This window comes from Aotus nancymaae, unplaced genomic scaffold, assembly GCF_030222135.1.
Source record: "Aotus nancymaae isolate 86718 unplaced genomic scaffold, 86718_ANA_hifiasm-v0.15.2.pri h1tg000003l, whole genome shotgun sequence".
Lineage (NCBI taxonomy): Eukaryota > Metazoa > Chordata > Mammalia > Primates > Aotidae > Aotus > Aotus nancymaae.
In genome coordinates, this window is record NW_026988414.1 from 36046233 (window position 1) to 36064696 (window position 18464).

Genomic DNA, 18464 nt, shown 5'->3' on the forward strand with positions numbered 1-18464 from the left:
TGTTGGCCAGGTTGGTCTCGAACTTCCAGCCTCAGCCTCCCAAAGAGCTAGGATTACATGCTCTATGGTGCCATTACATTTTTAAGTTTAAAGCAATAAAAGTTATTTATGGCAATAATAACTATTCTTTCTTCTCTGTCACCAGGATGAAAGTGATGAACAAATAGGAGAGCTAAAGAAACCAGACCACATAGAGGATGATAATGTCACTGCCCACCCACAGACCCTGCCTCTGTTCTGCGTCACATGCACTTGTTTGTGACTCCGCCAGACCTGATCATGCACTGCCTTCTCTTACAGATATGTATATGCCCATCTCTCTTGGAGAGGTCACTGAAGGTGGGGACCACCTCGTCTTGCCATCATCACCTACTCAGAGCTTGTGCCAGAATGGCGACCCAGTGAATTTTGTTGAATTACTCTGAATGGCCATCCCCTAGAGCTAAACTGCTTTGGAGGCATCTCCCTGCCTGCTGGGTACCTCTGGAGGGGTCTGTGAACCTTGTCAGGGACAGACCCAGGACAGCTCCAATTCATAACCCCTGCTCTCAGCACAGCTCCTCCTGGAAAGCCACCCACACTTTGCTGGTCCAGGAAACCTGAACTACAACCCCTCCTCTGTGGGCAGTGGGTAAACAAAGGCTTTCCCAAATATGTGTTCCCTGGAACCTCTTAACCCAGGGCTTAGGTCAAGGATTCTCAGCCTGCTATACAGACAAGGAAACAGGTTCTGAGAACTGGAAGAACCTGCCCACAGTAGAACCACTGAGAAGCGGAGGCTCTGCTCCCCGACCCAAGTCCAGTGGTCTGACTCCATGCTCACAGCATCCTCCTGAGCGCAGAGCAGCCAAAACCCAGACTCAAACAGATATTCTGAAACCTGCTGACAGGGCTGGCTTTGGTCTCCAGCACCACCATTCACTAGCTATTGTTATGGCCTGAGAAAGAACTCCGTGTTTTTTTTGTTTTTTGTTTTTTGTTTTTTTGACACAGAGTCTCACTCTGTAACCCAGGGTGGAGTGCAGTGGCACAATCTCGGCTCACTGTAACCTCTGCCTCCTGGGTTCAAGCAATTCTCCTGCCTCAGCCTCCTGAGTAGCTGGGATTACAGGGGCGCGCCATCACACCCAGCTAACTTTTTACATTTTTGGTAGCAATGGGGTTTCACCATGTTAGCCAGGCTGGTCTAGAACTTCTGACCTCAAGTGACCCACATGCCACAGCCTCCCAAAGTGCTGGGATTACAGACGTGAGCCAACACGCCCAGCCAGAACTCCATTCTCCTATATTTGAATCCTTATGGATGAACCGTAACCTAGCTTAACAGGCAGGCAAGATTGAAAACCTAAGTTAGGAGTATGTGCCTGTAGCAATAGCTGAGTTTTGGTCAATCCCAGCGGCATACCTCAACTCATAGACTGCTAAGTGTTCAAACTGTCTTCAAATAAGGCAAACGCCAAACTGTAAGCAATCCAGCTGTTTCTATACCTCTCTTCCGATTTCTATACATCACTTTCCTTTTATTGTCTATAAATTTGTTCTGACCAGGCAGCATCCCTGGAGTCTCTCTGAATCTGCTGTGATTCTGGGAGCTGCCTGATTTGTGAATCGTTCAGTGCTCAATTAAACTCCTTTAAATTTAATTTGGCTGAAGTTTTTCTTGTAACACTATGTAGCCTTGGAAAGTCACTTTCCTTCCCAGAGCCTGTTTTCTCATCTGTAAAGTGGTCCTAATAACCTCTGTCTCAGAGGGTTCTTGAGTGATTACACAGCATGGGAAGCTCTTTACACAAGATCTAATTCTGAGCATGCAATTCCTCTCCCCCGTCAGATGAACTTTTGACAAAGGGCTGCCTCCAGACATGGCTGCCAGGCTGGGCCCTGTTCTGTTTCTCCGTGGGAATGGCTCTGCCTTCCTGTGCCCTGAGCTCAGCAGGAGCTGCCCAGGAGGTTGGATGGCAAACAATGCCACAGGCTCCTCCCTCCACACCTTACCCAAAAAAGGGCTCCAAATGCCTTCTATAGCTTCCTTCCAGGGCAGAGAGGGAAGGTGGGAATAATGAGAATAAGAGAGGAGACTGAGAGAGTTGGTCTCTGCCACGGGCTTCACTGTGCATACACCTTCTATAGTGGACTGAATCATGGCCCCAGTATAAGGGCTAATCCCCGGATTACACTGTGCGCTTACCTTATACAGCAAAAAAAAAAATGAGATAGATGGCCGGGTCTGGTGGCTCACCCTTGTAATCCCAGCACTTTGGGAGGCCGAGGTGGGCGGATCACGAGGTCAGGAGATCAAGACTATCCTGGCTAACAGGGTGAAACCCTGTCTTTACTAAAAATACAAAAAATTATCCAGGCATGGTGGTAAGTGCCTGTAGTCGCAGCTACTTGGGAGGCTGAGGCAGGAGAATCACTTGAACCTGGGAGTCAGAGGTTGCAGTGAGCCGAGATTGCGCCACTGCACTCCAGCCTGTGCGACAGAGCAAGACTCCGTCACAAAAAAAAAAAAAAAGGAAGTGAGGTAGATGTTCCTCTATTATCTGGGGTCGGGGATAAATAGTCACAAGTGTCCTCATAAGAGAGAGGTGAGGGAGATTTAACAGAGGCAGAGGAATAGGCAGTGTGGCCACAGAAGCAGAGATTGGAGAGATGTGGCCCCAAGCCAGGAACGCAGGCAGCCACCAGGAACTGGAAGAGACGAGGAAATGACTCTCCTTTAGAACCTGCAGAGGGAGCATGGCCACACCAGCACCTGCATTTCCACCCAGTGAAACTGATTTGGGACTTCTGGTCTCCAGAACTACAATAGAATAAATTTCAGTTGTTTGAAGCCACCAGCTGTGTGGCCATTTGTTACAGCAGTCACAGGAAACTGATACACTCACCATTCCTGAGTTCACATAGAAGTTCTGTGATCCCACGAGGTCAGGGGTTTAAGACCAGCCTGGCCAACATAGTGAAGCCCCATCACTACTAAAAATACAAAAATTAGCCAAATGTGGTGGCATGTACCTGTAGTCCCAGCTACTTGGGAGGCTGGGTCAGGAGAATTGCTTGAACCCAGGAGGAGGATGTTACAGTGAGCCAAGACTGCACCATTGCACTCCAGCCTGGGCGTCAGAGCAAGATTCCGTCTCAAAAAAAAAAAAAGTTCCGTGATCCCAAATTCATAAACTCCAAGGACTAAACAAACCTTCCTGTTAAATCATGAAGAAAGTGACTCACTCAGGCCAGGCGCAGTGGCTCAAATCTGTAATCCCAGCACTTTGAAAAGCTGGGGTGGGGGATCATGAGGTCAGGAGTTCAAGACCAGCCTGGCCAACATAGTGAAACCCCATCTCTACTAAAAATACAAAAATTCGCTGGGTGTGGTGGTGGGTGCCTGTAGTCCCAGCTACTTGGGAGGCTGAGGCAGGAGAATAGCTTAAACCTGGGAGGTGGAGGTTGCAGCGAGCCGAGATCAGGCCACTGCACTCCAGCCTGGGCAACACAGTAAGACTCTTTCTCAAAAAAAAAAGAGAGAGAGAAAGTAACTCACTCTGGGTTTACCCACAGTCACTTGACATCAGATGTCACCTTCTGAATGCCAAAGGGCCAGTACAGAATCCAGCACAACCCTGGTGCTCTTGAAGAAGGGTCAGGAAATCCCAAAAGTGCTTCACCAGCCCCAGGACCCTGTGCCTGGCACAGCTTAGCTGTGCTCATTTATATGCAGGGCAATATGTTTACTTTTTTTTTTTTTGAGAAAAAAAGGGTCCTGATTCTTAAGAAAAAAAAGAAGGTGTTGGCATGGCCCCAAAGAATGCAGTTTTAGGAAATGAAACAGCAGCAGAATGAACTGCAAAAACTACTGGGCTAGTCTAATGTTTTCTTATATAGGCCAAGAAACCAATGCCTAGAGAGGGGAAGGAAGGGACTCACCCAGACACACAACCAGTCAGCTGAGATGAAGCTGCAACTTGAGACTCCAGGTCCTCCCGCCCTGATACACACACACACACACACACACACACACACACACACACACACCCCTCTTAGATTCCTAGTACTCTTCAGTTTGCTAACTTTCATCCTCAAGGAGTTTCTTGCATTTATTTCTAAGGGCTGCTGCAAGAAATGACCACAAACTGGGTGGCTTAGAACAACATCAGTGTATTGTCCCCTATTTCTGGAGGCCCAGAGTCCAGAATTAAGGTGTCAGCCAGCCACGGTCTCTCAGAAGGCTCCAGGGGAGAAATCCTTCCTTGCCTCTTCTAATTGCTGGGGGTTCCTGGCAACCCCTGTCATTCCCAGGCTTATGAGTTCCAGCACCTTCCTACGGCCCTCTCCTCTGCATGTCTCTCTGGGTCTCTGTCTCCTTGTCTTATAAGGACACCCCTCATTGGATTAGGGCCCACTAGTATGACCTCATCTTTACTTGATTACATCTGAAAAGAACCTGTATTGCATTCACAGGTTCTGGGTGGACAAGATTTAGGGAAGGATGCTATTCAACCCAGTACACATCTATTTATACTCTTTATCTAGACAGATGAGGATCAGCCCAGCCATAGCCTAATAATTAAACATCTGAAGCCTTCTCTCCGTGCGCCTCTCCATCCTCTGCATGGTAGTAACCTATGTCCAGTTCTCTAGCCCTATCTAGCCTGTGCGTTTTTTGCAGGCAAATGCTGTGTCCCCAGCCCCCTAACATAGCCCTGACACAAAGGAGGAACTTGGAACCATTTGCTGAACAAATGAATGAAATGAGACATTTGGAAGCCCAGTCCAAATAATGTAACTTCCAGAAGTGAAACAGAAGCTAAGTGAATTGTAGCAATGTCAGCGCTCACTTCTCATCCTCTTGTAGCCTGCTGCTTTCACAATGGGCAACTGACTTGCTGGGAGTCCAGCAAATTGCCGGGAATCTCCCTGTGGGAGTCAGGAACATAGCTGGCATTTGGCAACTGGCCAGCAGGGGGCAGGGTGGTCTCAGGGACAGAGCCCCAGAGGCACGAGCTTGGCTCCACTTACCCAGCAGGCAAAGCCTCTCAGAATCAGAGCATTTCCGATTGCAAGGACTCTGCAACCTAGTCCAACTCCTTTTTGTTCGTTTTTTGTTTTCCTTTTTTTTTTCTTACTAGATCAGTACCGAGTCTTCTTTGAACAGATGAAGAAACAGGCCCAGACAGAGAAAGTGGCTTGCCCAAACTGAGAGAGAGTTGGGATCCAGAACTCCAGACCCCATTCCCTGGGCCAATTCTAGTGCGGCCTGCAGGCTTCAGTCTCCCTGGGACCAACCCTAAGCAAACAAAATATAAAAGAGCTTATCAATGCAACTTGGGTCTTTTTAAAGGGGCGGCTCCCTGATTCAACTATATATACACAATGTATATGCTCTGACCCAGGGATGCCACTTCTAGAAATGTATTCTAGGTGCACACAAGGATGTTCATTGTGGTGTTTATAGTAAAGAAAAATTGAAATCAACATAAAAATTGGAAGCAACCAGTATAGGACTGCTTTAATAAAGGATGACACGGCCAGGCACAGCGGCTCACGCTTGTAATCCCAATACTTTGGGAGGCCAAGGCAGGTGGATCACTTGAGGTTAGGAGTTCAACACTAGCCTGGCCAACATGGTGAAACCTCATCTCTACTAAAAATATAAAAATTAGCTGGGCGTGGTGGCAGGCGCCTGTAATCCCAGCTACTCGGGAGCCTGAGGCAGGAGAACTGAGCCAGAGGCGGAGGTTGCAGTGAGCCAAGATTACGCCACTGCACTACAGCCTGGGTGACAGAGTGAGACTCTGTCTCAATAAATAAATATATAAATAATGACATATCTGTGTTTGTGGAATACTGTGTAATCATTTTAGAAGATATGTATAAAGAAAAATCATGCTAGAAAAAAGGAAATAATACATATTGTACATTCTTAATATTTTAAAATTCTATGTGTATATAAAATATAATTTGTGGTTCCAGAGATACTCATTATTTAGCACTAATTTTCTATATATGTATATTTTTAAAATTAGACCTTACGCTATTAAATATATTCACTTTAAATTAAATATATACCTAGTTTTATGCACACACACACACACGCTTAGACCTTAGACCTGGGTAAGTGTGTCCCTGCCTTGGATCTCACGTTCTAAGTGTTCTGCACTTCATCAACACACATAGACAAATAGTTATTATGAAGACATAGGCACTTCTGTTACTTGGGACCCGGTGCTCAAGGCTGCATAGCATAACCCTAAACATTAACTTGGGACTAACATCATTCGAGACCCAGGAAATGTGCCTCCAGCTTGTGCCCTCTGTCTTTGAGACAAAAGGGACAGAATCCCAATGCCACAACACCACGCGGGCCGAGCTGTGGCTGACATCAGAGATGGACGATGCTTCAGGGCACAGGGAAGATTTGAGCAGTGGATGTACTTAAGCTTGTAAGAGAATAGACAAATTAATTTGTCAAAAACTTCCCCTCAGGTGGCAGGAAATGCAACATTTTCTTACATAACAAAGTATAGTCTCTGAGTAGTGCCAAGAGTCCATTTCCTTGCTTCTCTTCGTGTTCTAATTCGTGGTTCCAGAGGTACTCACTAATTAGCACCGTATCTGCATCAGCTGCACCCAACAGCTGAGGCATATCTTGTGATAGCAAATAATTCATTGTACTCCGAAATTTGCCTGTGTGTAGGTCTAGACATAATATGCCATGAAGTATATTAATTCTTTACATTGATAACTATGGACCCTGGACCCTGGCCATTCAAATTGCATAGAGTTTTGTTATTTTTAATACTTAATGGAATTTAATCAAATGTTTAAAAAAATTTTAATGTCTACTTTACAGAAATAATTTTCATCTAAATTTTTAATATTTACTAATTGTAATTTGAATTTTGTCTTTCGGTCTTAACAGGTAATTTTGAATGTTTTAGAAAAAAGTCTTTCTTAGAAAAAAGCATTTAAATATTAAATACTTAAAAATATAGGATGTGGAACTCTAATTGTACTCCTGCCCTGGGCCCTTCAAATGTTAGAGCTAGGCCTATGTTTAGAAAATAGATTCTGATAGAAAATACACTAGGATGTCAAAGGAAGTTGACTCTAGATTATTGGATTGTTGTGATTTTTATTTTATTCTTTCGGATTTTTTTTTTATTTTTCTAGATTTTCTACAGTGACAAAATAGTACTTATCTATTCAAAAAAAAAAAAAAAGATAAATGTTTATTTTCAAGTGTTGTATCAGCCCTCAACCTCCTCCTGACATGGAAAGACTTTCTACCCTCAACCAGGGTCCTGGTACAGGTATCTAATTCCACCCCCATCCCCATGACCACTTCAGACTTTCAGCAGGGGGGACCCCCAGGGGTAGCTCCTCCCTCAGCCCACACTAAGCACTTGCCCCCTTAGCTGGCACCCCAAGACTTGAGGGCTTCACAGCTTCACATAATGAGATACAGAAAGCTGTCCCTGAATGCTCTGTGGGTCACATTCTAGGCAAACAGTATTCTCAGCCTTGGGATTCCCCACCCCCACACACAAACACCTCACCCCCACAAGCATTAACTTAGTGCTGCCTTCAGGACTAGGTAGAAACTGGTCGCCCTCCCTGGAGTCTGTGCCGACCTCACATCACCCACAACAGGGTAGAAATGCCCCACCAGCTCGCCTTCCAGAAGTCTCCTCTGGAGGCTAGTCAGGAACAGCAGGTGGGAAAGGTGCCATCATGGTTCCATGGGCCGGTTCTGAAGCCTAGCAAATGGAATTTTCCCACATAAGGAACCCACAATGAAGGGGAATGCTGCGTGTGTCCCTTGTAAAAAACCAGCAGTAGGAAGAGAGAGAGATGGAGAAGGCAGGACCTTCTCACTGGCTCCCATTCAGGCTCAGCAGTGCTCTCTAAGGAGTGTAATAACCTTATACCTGGAGCTTCCCCTACCTATCCCACCCCAACACCACTCCCACCCATCCCTGTCTGGCAGTGAGTCGCGCTCACCCAGGGAGGGTTGCATTCCCTTGTCTGACCATATATAAAGAAGGAAGCTCTTCCTGCAATTGGGAGAGGGGGACTTTGCCATCAAGGGGGATCAGACAGGGCTCTTGAAGGTTGAAGTTAGGAAGGCCTCAGAGCTAGAATCAATCTCTCTGTTTACACAGAGACACAGAAAGTGCCACTGACTGGCCCGAGGTCCCAGAGCAATCATGTCACCATGAAAACCAAGAATTTTATCTTCTGGCACCCCATACAGCCTGGAACTCTCCCTCACATTGTGATATTTTAAATTGAACATAGGATACCTGCCGCATTCCTCAAAGAGACATTCTTATACTTCAGGAGTTTTTAGAAATGTATCTCCACCCAGAAGCCTGCACTGAGCTGCAAATTGAGCGATGGCAGAGACTTTAACGACCTTATTCACCACCGTAGCCTACAGGTTCCCAATATGGTACCTGGTTCATTGATTCTGAGGTGGGTATCTTTTTCCACATTTTAATATCTCTGAAATTGAGATAAAACTTGCAATCAATCATAAGTCAAAGTATAATTGGCAGCATGTTTTTCCTTCATAGTAGGCCAATCATTGTGCAGTATACAATTAATTGACGGCATCTTATATTCAATGAAATATGGGAAAATATAGTCATAGTGGCCAAAACATATTTGTCAAATAAATGAACATGCCAAGCACTATGCTAAAGTTCTACAGGCACCATCTCACTTCCCCTCCCACAAATCCTCCTATGATGGAAATATTATTCCCATTTTATAGATTAGAAATTAAAACTAAGAGCAATTAAAACACCTGCCCCCCCATCACACAGTAATGGTAGCCAGAATCAACATCCAGCTCTAGGGGTCACAGTTTCGGCTGTAACCACTGAGAAATCCAGCCTTCCAGGAGAATGCAGTTCCCTTGTTGCAAGTAAAGTATGGTGACCAACCATCTTGGTTTTTCCTGGTCCGAGGGTTCCTGGGACATGGGACTTTTAGTGCTAAAACTAGGATAAACCAGGGTGGTTGATCACCTGATCACCAAGATCAAGAGGCCCTCACTCCTCCTGCCCATCTCTGTCTGCTCCCTCCAGATGGCCTCCACCTCTTCCAGGGCCTGCACCTGTGAACAGGCCTCCACTCCAGCTCTTGGGCCCCTAGGCCTGGCAGGTATTCCCAGGGCTTGGGTCCCTCTCTGAATGAACGGCTCCTCCACTCTTCTGAGCCAGGGAAGCTGCCAATGTCCCTCTATCTCTGAATGTCTCTCACCAGTAGGTGCCAGATCTAGATGTTCATTGGACCTGTTGGGCTCTTCCCACAACTGATGCAACATATGGCTAGGTTTTCCCACAGCTTCATTGAAATGATGTACCGGGCTATGGCTCCTTAATTCCCATTTCACACTGCTACGTGGATTTCACAAGGAGTTCAATGTTCTCAGGTTCGGGAAGTCTGCTAATATTAGTACTTTTTGACCCAGATATGTAGGATCCTTTCCTGGCAGAAACTTAGCTCCCCTGACTGAGACTGCAGGAGTCCAGACAAGGCTCAAGTTTGTTCAGAAGGCCAAATTACTGTTGGGCAATGCTTCTCAGTGGAATACCCAACCCAGGGCTCTTATTACAATGCAGATTCCTGGGCCCTGGTCCAGCTTGATAAACCAATCTCCAGGGATGGAGCCCAGATGTCTGCAGCTGCAGGGGTATGATACATGCTGAAAGTTGTGAACCACAACTGAGGAGAGTTTCACACCATCATGTGGACCCTGCCTCATGCTTTACCTCATTCCAGACCCTCCTGCCACTGGGCCCCATTCAGGGACATCCAGAATCCTAGTCAACCCCAGTCCCTTACTCTAGAACCTGTCACTGCTGACCCACAGTTGGACGGGAAGTACCCAATAGCTCCATTCCTATTCAGGGGGATGACTATGGCCCCTGGGAAGAGCCTGCAGTCCAGTTAAAGTACTCACAGCAGCAGTTCCTGGAGCGGAGCACTACTTCATACAGGCAGCTTACACACCCTCTCCTGAATTCCCCATCTCTCTATCACGCCTCACCTGCCTTGCCTACTGTGCTCTCCCCTCTCCTCATCTGAGACACTCCCAGGACTCCCTGAATTCAGGTCTGTGGCGACTCCCTAGCAGTACCTGTCCATTTTACATGAGCAGTTAATAGATGGCTATATGCCACCCCAACCTGACCACAACTCCAGAAATATAGAAGTCAGGGCTGGATTTTGCCCTCTGCTCTATCCCCAGTGCTTAGTACAGAGCTTGGCACATTGTAGGGACCTAAGAAATAACTGAGTAAATGAATATATAAATACATCTCCACATGATCCAACAAAACAAGAACTATTACAATTTTTACAGCTGAGGAACAGAGGCGCAGGTTAAGTTTACTCACACTGCTCAGCTGTTAATTGGTAGGACACAACTGGAACCCACCCGGGGTCCCAGGCCTGCAAGCTCTTATCCATGACACCACTGCACCTCTGGGAGAGTCCAGGAGCTGGCAGACCTGAGTCTAGTTTGGCAGCTGGTTTGCCCTCTGTCCTGAGACTGGGCAACATCACCACTTATAAAATCTCACTTCTGTTCCTGCTCCCAGGCTTCCACTTCTGCTTCTCTTTCTTTCTTCTCTCCCCTCTCTTCCTTCTCAGACATCCCCTGCCCACTGGGTCCACAGCCTGATAAAGTCACAAAGACCCAGTAAGTCCTTCATAGGAAATTTTCAGAATCAAGATAGAGTCATGTTGGAAACAGAAAAATCTCAGCATCCCAACCGGGTGAGTCAGAGAAACAGAGGCAAATAGATATCTAAAAGAATGGATGCTTTCAAAAAAGTCTGCCTTCAATATGAAAGAAAAATAAACAGAGAGGGGAAAAAGCAGCTCCTGAAGATGAAGAAAATGAATATTTGAAAAACTTGGAGAAATAGATATAATAATGATCATTGGAAGCTGGTTTCTACCCTTTACAGCAAATCCTGATGAGATGCATCCTGAAGTGTAAACAGATTTGAACAATAAACTTATTGAACCATATACAATTATTTCTGGAGAGAAATGGATGAGCGGTTGGTTAGACAAATGGAAGAGGTGTGAATGATTCTTAACACTCTGATCTGGCAAAATGGTCCTTGGAAATTAATGGAACAAAAAATTATACCGGGGAAGAGAAGCATCAGGAGAAAGCACTAAACATAGGAACCATGAAATGAAAATGCATTCTTATGAATAAGAGAATTAATGAAATGAATTTAAGAAAAGGTCAAGTTGGGGAGAATATCGGATAGGCTACAGCTCCACAAAGCTTCTAAATTTACTGTGGCATTTGAAGCACAGGACATTGGAAGTATAAAGTCCCTGAGAAATCATTCCTTACATGCCCTTTTTCTATAGATGAGAAACCTCAAGCCCAGAGAGGGCAAGTGACTTGCCCAAGGCCACACAGCTAGGTGGGTACAGGTCCTTATGCTGCATTAATGCCACATGTGGATGAAAGGAAGCTGTGCTTCCATCTTCTCTGGGCTGTTTTTAGTGACAGTTTCCAGACATTAGACTCTAAAGTACAGTTTATTGCCCAATAAACTATTAAGCTTCGAGCTCTGCATAGACATGACCTAGGACCTGCCTGATCAGTAGAGGTCTGGACAGGCTCAGGCAGTGCACTCTGTGCTAAGACCACATGGTCACAGTTCTTTAGATCCTTCTGACTAAACTGCCTGTTTCAATTGAATCAACTAAACAATGACATCCTAGTTCAGATTCTGGTATGTTCATGACGCCTTCTCAATTCTCTTGTCAGGATCAATACCTCCTTCCTCTAACTCCCATGGCTCCATGTTGACCAGTGTCTTTCTGGAATTTTAGATGTGCCTGTATGTCAAGTAGCAACTGGGGTCAGGGGCTGCCTTTTCTTCATCCTCAATGTCTTTTGCAGCATCTGGCCGATGGCCAGGGCCCAGAGCTTTCTTGAAATGAAATAATTGTGTGAAATATGGTGCCGGGCCAAATGGACTCAGAGGCCAAAGTTTCCAGCATTAGCTTTATTGTTTTTATATGTCTATTCTTCCTAGGGAAACCCATGGTAGTTTCTACCAAGGGACTTGTAGTAAAGGGTACTGGACTGTGCTCAGTCATGGGCTTGGAGTGGCTGGAATGCTGGCCTATGAGAGGGGAGAGAGGCTTCTCTTTGGTGATCGATGGGCCCAGGGCCAAACTCCAGCTCTACTCCTTATCACCCTGGGCTTCATTTTCCTCATCTGTAACAAGAAGATCATAGGATTTACCTTCCAGAAATGTAATGGGATTTATTTATTCATTTATTTATTGAGATGGAATCTTGCTCTGTTGCCCAGGCTGGAATGCAGTGGTGCTATCTCAGCTCGCTGCAACCTCTGCCTCCCAGGTTTAAGCGATTCTCCTGCCTCAGCCTCCTGAGTAGCTGGGATTACAGGCATGAACCACCACACCTGGCTAATTTTGTATTTTTTTTTTTTTTTAGATGGAGTCTCACTCTGCTGCCCAGGCTAGAGTGCAGTGGCATGATCTCAGCTCACTGCAATCTCCACCTCCCGAGTTCAAGCAATTCTTCTGCCTCAGCCTCCCGAGTAGCTAGGACTACAGGCGTGCACTACCACGCCTGGCTAATTTTTGTATTTTTGGTTGAGACGAGGTTTCACCGTGTTGGCCGGGCTTGTGTCAAACTCCTGACCTCAGGTAATCCACCCGCCTCAGCCTCCCAAAGTGCTAGGATTACAGGCGTGAGCCACCACATCTGGCCTAATTTTGTATTTTTTAGTAGAGACAAGTTTTGGCCATGTTGGCCAGGCTGGTCTCAAACTCCTGACCTCAAATGATTCACCTGCCTCAGCCTCCCAAAGTGCTCGGATTACAGGTGCTAGCCACTGCACCCTGCCTTGAATGAGATTTAAATTTAACAGTGTACAAAGTACCTAGCTCATAGTAGGCCCATAAATACAGTAGCTTCATTCTCCATTCTGTTTTAAAGAGACATGGTGAGATAGAAAAGGGCTCAAGCTTCAGAGCTAGGTTGATCCAGCCTTGGTTTGGAAGCCTCCTTCTCCACATACACTTGTTTGACTTGGGCAAGTTATTTAATATCTGCTGGCCTCAGTTTTATCATCTGCAGAATGGGTATAACAGTACCTACTTTATGTTCTTTGGGGGAGGATTAAAATGAGATTAGTAAAATGCTGTGAATATTGCCTGGCAATTACTTCTAAACAAGTGGGTACTAGTATTATGTTCTTCCTTAGTGGGATGTGGTATGCCAGGCCCTTGGGGTCGGGCTTTGTGGTGGGCTCTGTAGATTTGGGATCCCAGCTGAGAGGGCCTGCCAAGACCAAAGGGCAGAAGCTCTGGCTAATAGTGGGAAGCCCTCTGTCCTGTCAGCACCGCGGACACCTCCACTGTCACTTGAGTGTGGCGTTGTTCCAGAGGTTCAGGGTCCTATACTTTTAAAGGGATTCCCAGAACAGATAACTTTAAAGGAATTACATTCCTAGTTCTCAACTTCCATATGAACTCTTTCCTAAAACTGATCTGCCTGTGGTAGAAACATCATGCCAGTTTTCTACTCCCACCTCCCCATCCGAAATCCCCTCCTTTTATGGTACAATGAGACTCATCTTTGTACTATATGTCTTTTTCACACTGAATCTTATTACTGTGCATTGTCCTGCTGAATCAAAACTTCTGGGGTCAAATAAAGGGACGTTCGACAAATGATGTTCTCAATGTCACCTTTAATCAAGGCATTATAACCACGACTCCCAAATCCAGGGCCACCATATACAGATACGGAGGTTGTCCACTGCAAAACTCCAGGGGTTGCTATTTACATCATAGTCTCTGTGAATGACTCTCTGGAGTTTCGTAGTGCACAGGCTTCCTGGCTGTATGACAAGATTCTGATCCCATCCATATTATTAAGAGAAAATTTTTCAATAAAATTTAACTGTTTAATAATCAGTCATTAAAATTTGCAGTCCATTCATCTTATTTTAATCAGGTTTGTATTACTGTTAAAATGATAACTCAATCCAAAATAATTTTTAATACTTAGAGGCTTGTGTTCATAAGAAATAAAAAGTTCAATTTATATACATCTTTTTGTTGTGGAGAAGTATGATAGGAAAATCAATAAAAGACTTTCAAGCATAAAAATACATTACATTAGGATAAAATTCTGTGGGAGAAGTGGATTGGAAATACAATTTCCTACTGTTAAATAAGAACTCATTCGTGTATTTTTTAAAAGGATGACTGTGGGTATCAAATTGTTATGATCTCTGTATTTTATTGAATACATTTAAAACAGAAACGTAAAATTTTTATCTTACAATGTCTATATTTATCATATACCAGACATTGCATTCTTTATAATTATTTTAAATTGTTATAAAATATTCTAAATGTCAACTTAAATGTTCAAGAAGGGATATAGATTTTCAAAATTGTTTTAGGCTGCATTGAGCAAAAATGGCTAGCCCTACTTGATGCTGTCAACTCCCTTTAAACACTAGCCTGCCCCAGCAACTGGATGCATCCTCTGCACAGAAGAAAACATTCTCTTTTGGATGTATTTGTTCTTTGCTTCTCTTTAGACCCCGCCCAGGCTCAGAGGTAGGAACATTGCTATGTGAGAAAGATAGTCTTTGGCTACCAGACCAGATATGCCTGGAAGTTTGCTGTCATTCCTTTCCTTGCTGAAGAACTTGGATTTTCTTCTGTGTAACCTTGGGCAAGTGCTTGCCTCCCTTTAGGACCCAGCAATCTCTCTGTTAGGCAAATGAAGGGGTTCAATCAGGCCTCTTCCCACACAGAACCCAGCAGACTCAGGTGGTGGTTTGAGCTGGTTTGTCCCTCACCCAGGCTCCCTCACTGTGCAGCTACTACCATACCTGGTACACAGTAGGCCTACAGTAAATATTCCTAACCATGTGACAACCCCAAGCATAGAGAGATCTGCCTTTTCCCAATGGAAAGGTCCATAACAAAGCTTTTGACTAACACGTATAAACTTTTAAGACTAAAGATGAAATAATCAAATTTCTACTTATAATATTTAATTAATGTAAAATTTTAGTCATACTTACATTTAAATGCACTCACCTGGAATATATTAACATACCAATGTGTTCATCAGAAATTAAAATACTAATATAAAGTATTTGGCTAATTATAAGTATATTTAGAAACACTGCTTCTTTTCCATGTTCACATTTAATTCATGAACCAATCGTATTCACTCTTCACATACATATCTGACATTAGTATCTTTGTCATCACTAAAAGCCACTTCTCGAATCATCTAGCACAGCTTTCCGGAGCACATCATCTTCACTTCCATCTAAGTCATTTAAGATACAGGACGTTTTGCATCGTGGATGATGCTGTCACTGGAAATTATACTCCTAGCCCCAAGTACCCATTCTCTATTCATGAGCTCTGCAAACGAACCACTTAGTGTATTGTTTTTTAAAGGGATCGTTAAAAGACTTGTTTACAACATCCAACACTTGCAATTATAAGGAAAAATGACTAAATCTATGCTTCGTGTTTTCATCTCCATTTTTGCTCCAGTAAGTGACCTTTACAAGCATTTGAAACATAGGATCGATTGAAGTTACTTTGGACTTAAATAATCTTCCCAAATAGTGCTTTGTGGCTCAAAATTAAATGATAGAGTAAGGCCTGTAACCAGAGAGATTTGGTAAGGACTTAAATAGAAGGCAAATCCCTCTCTTTTTGAGACATAATGGGTGAATGGATGAACAGTTGGAAGTTGAGGTCTTTGGCTAAATTCCAGATCCTCACTCCCATGTTGGGGTTTATGGAGTGCTACTCTCCAGGGTCCTCAGTTGGAATCTCCCCCGACTGACTTACCTGTGTACTAGATTCCAGTTTGGGCAGAGAGACAGCCTAGTGGCAAGAGCTGTAATCCCTACCCAGACCCAGCACTCAGCACTCAGAAGAGCATGCAATGAAAATCAGGTGAACAAAGGAATGATGGAGGCATTAAAAGATTTTGAGTGGAGAAGGTATTTACAGGCAGAGTTCAGCTTTAACCAAGGTGATTAGGTGACGTTTCTGAAATTCCTTTTCTCCAAGTACAAATTGGGATGAAAACCCCAATCTGCCTGGATATTGAGAGGATTCCAGGAGATCCCAGGTCTGGAGGCGGCTGGCCTGGTGCCTGGTGGAGGGGAGGGCTGAGTAAATGAGGGTTGTTGTTGTCATGATTGGATTTCTCAAGCAGTAAACCTTAACTCTATTTTCAGCTACCCCTCCTTCTCTGCTCAGAATGTGGGAGTTGTTACTAATACATTTTCCTAAGTACCTCCTATTCCCATTTATTTCCTGCCACTTCCCCCACCCTGAGCCTGGGCCACCTTCAATAATCTCACTCTAATTGGAAATTGGGGCTGTCAGGATGACCTTCCTCTCCCCTCCCCGATTCTCACCTTCATCCCTATCTCTGACAGATGCGCACGTCCCCACAGCTCTAAGCAGAAGCCACCAACCAGGAGGGTGCTGTGAGGGAAGACTCCCATGGGCGCCGTGGCGGGCGGACCTGGTGCCCCAGACTTCAGCTGCCACGCAGGGAGTGAACCTGGCCCCTCTGCCAATTCTCCGTGATGAAATGCCGCCGCCCCCGGGGAGCCGTCTCCAGCCGTCCGCAGTGGCTCGGCAGCAGGTTTATCACACTCGCTGAGAGAAGACATAATCAATTCCCCAGCTGGCACTTTGCACTGAATACCCACTTTTTCAGCTTGATAGCAGGACTAAATTAGTTATTTAGCAACTAGGCCCTAATTTAGAGGGAGCGAGAGCCTTGACAAGGATCATTGTTCAAGGCCATCCCCCCTTTGCCTTCAGATAGGAGGCCCACAAATCCCCAGAAGGTGATAAATAGACAATTAGAAAATAGATATATTTGGTTAGATCTACAAGGCTCCCTAGCGCTGTCAGCCTCACAATGAAGGGGGCCGGGGTAAATTGGTGGCCAATGAACACCAGCTGCACGGCCATCCGTCCTGCAGACACGCAGCCATATGTGGCCATTTACAGGCCGTCCTGAAGAATAGATCGGACCAATAAGACCAGAGGGAACTAAAAATACTTGACAAAGTTGGCTGCTCTTCATTTAACAAGAATAAAATATCTAATGGGGTGTAATGAAAGCCATCAATCACCTGCTGCCAGAGCCAGCCATAACACCACACTTTTAACTATTAATGCAACTTTTTTTCTCTAATAAGAGGAACAGGCACATCCGCTTTGTACACCGGGTGGATGTTTGCGGAGTGGAGATAAATGGGAGATGCTGGAGAGCTGTGGTCGAGGATGAATTCCAGCCTAAAAACAGGAAAGGGATGGTGGGGATGTGAAATGGTGTCATTGCTATGGAAAACATTATGGCAGTTCCTTAAGTTTAGAAGACTTACTGTATGATCCAGCAATTCCACTCCTAGGTGTTTACCCAAAAGACTTGAAAGCAGGACTCAAATAGATACTGGTACACCAGTGTTTATAGCAGCATTATTCACAATACCCAGAAGGTGGACACAACCCAAGCATCTACAGATGGACAAATGGACAAACAAAATGTAGCATATACACACATGGGAATACTATACAGCCTTCAAAAGGAAGGAAATTCTGATATATGCTACCACATGGGTGAACCTTGAATATATTATTCTAAGTAAGATAAGTCATACACAAAAGAACAAATACTGCATGATTCCACTTATATGAGGCATCTAGAGTTGTCAAATTCATAGACACAGAAGGTAGGATGGTGGTTACCAAGGGCTGGGAGGAGGGGAGAATGGGAAGTAATCATTTGATGATTATAAATATATAGTTTCCATATGAAAAGATTTTAAAGTTCTGGAAATAGACAAAGATGATGGTTGTACAACTTTGTGAATATACTTAGTGCTATTACATTGTATATTTAAAAATGGTTAAAACCACAGATTTTGTTACGTTTCTTTTATCACAGTAAAAAAAAATTAATAGGAAAAAGAGAGCAGGCAAGACATTTGAAATCATTTGCTCAAATGGCAAACGTTGCTTTCAGCAGCTCGGGCTATTTGGTTATTTCCTACAAGATGAGGTTTGTCAGTCCATCTGCTTCTTTCAATTCCAAGAAGCAGTCACTGAGCCCACCTCTGCATAGAACAAGGTCCTAGGATGTAGGATGTGTGGGAATCTGACCATGCCTGCCCTCAAGGAGCTTTCTTTCTACTGGAGGAAATAGACACACACAGAAAGAGTACAAAGAACCACAAGAGCCTGCAGAACTGCAGAAGTGGCCTAGGAGAGGGGAGAGGCAGAAATGGGGAAGGAGAGATGGGACCTGGGTAGGGAGGTTCTGGCACTGTTCATGAAAAGCACGCCCTTTTGCTGTGGCGACAACAGGCAAG

At 44.7% G+C, this 18464-nt stretch overlaps 1 protein-coding gene across 1 annotated transcript in view; it reads right to left on the minus strand.

The window, feature by feature from the left end:
- Positions 1 to 12090: 12090 nt before the first annotated feature.
- Positions 12091 to 18464, minus strand: part of MELK (maternal embryonic leucine zipper kinase) — a 148710-nt gene continuing 142336 nt past the window's right edge. The window contains exon 22 of the transcript XR_010343903.1: positions 12091 to 12266. The gene's annotated coding sequence lies outside the window, so the exon portion shown is untranslated. The remainder of the gene's footprint in view (positions 12267 to 18464) is intronic.